Raw genomic sequence first — 1,753 nt, forward strand, 5'->3', positions numbered from 1 at the left:
GGCCAGACTTCGTCTCACCTATTTTGGTCATGTTGTAAGAAGGGACTATTCCCTGGAGAAGGATGTCATGCTTGGTAGGGTGGAGGGTCGGCGAAAGAGGGGGAGGCCTTCAATGAGATGGATTGACACGGTGGCTGCGATGATGGACTTAAGTATAGCAGGGATTGTGGGGCTGGTGCGGGATCAGGCAGTGTTTCGTTCTGCTGTGCATGGGGTCGCTATGAGTCGGAAATGACTCTATGGCACTTAACAACAACAACAAAGGACCAGCTTCTAGTCTTGTTGATTTTTTTTCTATTGTTTTTCTGTTTTCTGCTTCATTTATTTCTGCTCTGATCTTTATTACTTCCTTTCTTCTGGAGACTGTAGGCTTTTATTCCTCTTTTTCTATTTGCTGTAGTTATTGGGTTAAGATGTTCATTTGGTTCTTTCTTCTTTTTTGATGTGTGCACTTATTGCTATAAATTGTCCTATGAGTACTGCTTTTACTGTGTCCCAAAGGTTTTGGTATGTTGTGTTTTCATTCTTATTTGTTTCTAGAAATTTTTGTATTTCACATCTTATTCTTTCTATTACCCAGGAGTTCTTGAGTAGTGAGTTATTCAGTTTCTATGTATTTGATTTCTTTCCCCTGGTCTTCCTATTATTTATTTCTAATTTTATAGTGTTGTCATCTGAGAAGATGTTTTGTAATATTTAGATGGTTTTAAATTTATAGAGGCTTGTTTTGTGGCCTAATGTATGGTCTATTCTGGAGAATGATCTAAGTGCACTGGAAAATAATGTGTATTGCATTTTTGTTAGGTGGAGTGTTCTGTTTATGAGGTCAAGTTGGTTGATTGTGTTGTGAGATCTTCCATATCTTTGCTGAGTTTTTTCTTAGTTGTTCTGTCCTTCATCAGAAGTGGTGTATAAAAGTCTGTAGAAGTGACTGTTCCTGGTAATGATTGCATTGTTAGTTGTACATTGCAACCGTATACAGTCACACACATCAAAACAGATGGTTGCTGCTGAAAGAGTCTGTATAGTGATCAGATTTCCTGTGCGATGGCGCCATACATGTGAAGAAAAAAAAAAAAAGTCTGTAGAATTGTCTGTTTCTCTTTTCAATTCAGTTAATGTTTGCTTTATGTATTTTGGAGCTCTTTCATATATATACACACATATATATACACAACTATATATGTATATATATATATATTCATATGTGATAAATATAAAATTATATTTATTTCATCTATAAATAAATAGATATTTATTGTGGTTCTATCCTCTTGATCAATTAACCCTTTTATCAACATATTATGCCCTTCCTTGTACCTTATGCTGGTTTTCACCATAAAGTCTGTTTTATCAGAAATTAATATTGCCACTCCTGCTCTGTTTTGGTTGTCATTAGCTTGATATATATTTTTACCATCCCTTGATTTTTAATTTATTTTTATTTCTGTATCTAAGGTGAGTCTCTTGTAGGCAGCAGATTGATGGATCCTATTTTCTTATCCAATCTGCCACTCTCTTTCTCTTATTCATTCACATTCAGTATAATTAATGATAGGTATGAATTTATTACTGTCATTCTTTTGTGTTTTTTGTTTTGGTGTTGATGGTTTCCTTGTTCTTATATTTTTCTGTGCGGAGTTCATTGTTGCAAAAACGGCAAGGAGGCCACATGTTCTGACCTCCTCTAATCCCACAAGAGGAAGACAGGATTACCAGCAGTAACCCAAGGCCTATTACTGCAAGGCCAGAC

General features: G+C 35.7%; 1 non-coding gene across 1 annotated transcript; it reads left to right on the forward strand.

Annotated features, from left to right (window-relative positions):
* Positions 1 to 927: 927 nt before the first annotated feature.
* Positions 928 to 1,062, forward strand: LOC122150118. Its single transcript, XR_006163496.1, has one exon.
* The last annotated feature ends 691 nt before the right edge of the window (positions 1,063 to 1,753 follow it).

This window comes from Orycteropus afer, unplaced genomic scaffold (assembly GCF_000298275.1).
Source record: "Orycteropus afer afer isolate SDZICR_OR568_19922 unplaced genomic scaffold, OryAfe1.0 scaffold00090, whole genome shotgun sequence".
Taxonomy (NCBI): Eukaryota; Metazoa; Chordata; class Mammalia; order Tubulidentata; family Orycteropodidae; genus Orycteropus; species Orycteropus afer.